Raw genomic sequence first — 909 nt, 5'->3', positions numbered from 1 at the left:
TGGGAAATGCAATCAACTGCAATGAGCTGATAAGTTGACAAGCAGAACACCAGGATGGCTAGTCCAGATGGCAGGAACTGTAGGCAAAAAGGGCTTTTATCCTGACAGCTCCATTAACAAGTGTGTGCATTTATTTGTAATGAGTTCATGTGCACAATTCAGACCTAAACTTATTCGACCCTTACTAAGCTTCAGCTCATTTATTCTTAAGTGTCTGTTGCAATCCTAGGTGTTACACTCATCACCATGTCTACCTGGGCCAAAAATGGTCCCAAACAGTTAGTTATATACAATAGATAGAATGCTACTTCACTTTGCACACCCATGTGGTGGTTTCCTAGTCATGTGACTGGCATTTTTGGCACTTAGGCACTTAAGCATCCACAAAGCTATTGAACATGTAGAGTAGGCTGCGTTCTTGCCAGGCAGGTACACAGCTCTGTATGCGCATATGCTGGGTGAACACAAGTATTAAATTCTTCCCAGTCAAAACCCATGATTATCAGACATTAGGGTCTAGAAGGGGGGATTCTCTGCTTATGTTCTTGCCCTAGTAACTGAATAGTTAGGATACTCACACAGGAAGTAGAAAGCACATATTCTAGGTCCCCTAATCCAGGGGGACTGACCCTGCATTTCTTTTACTTCTCAGCACAGTGCTTGAATCATCAGGACACAAATTAAGCATTCTCCAGTCCCTTTACCATTCCCTGCTTTGAAGCCAGCCTCCCAGTCAAGGAAGGGAGGGAAGTATATAAGGCTAGGAGAAAAAGAACGGGCTAGGAGATGTGTGGCTCAAAGAAATGGCTGCTGTTGCTACTGGAAAAAAGTGGGTCAGTGGTTCTCATCTGGACCTTGATTCCCAAAGGGGCAGAAACATTCTCACTGCTCTCTATTTCGGGGGGGGGG

The sequence above is a fragment of the Gavialis gangeticus genome, unplaced genomic scaffold (genome assembly GCF_001723915.1).
Source record: "Gavialis gangeticus isolate Ggan-Ray unplaced genomic scaffold, GavGan_comp1, whole genome shotgun sequence".
In the NCBI taxonomy this organism is placed as follows: domain Eukaryota; kingdom Metazoa; phylum Chordata; order Crocodylia; family Gavialidae; genus Gavialis; species Gavialis gangeticus.
The sequence above is the reverse complement of the archived record's forward strand: the minus strand, read 5'-3'. Positions refer to the sequence as shown.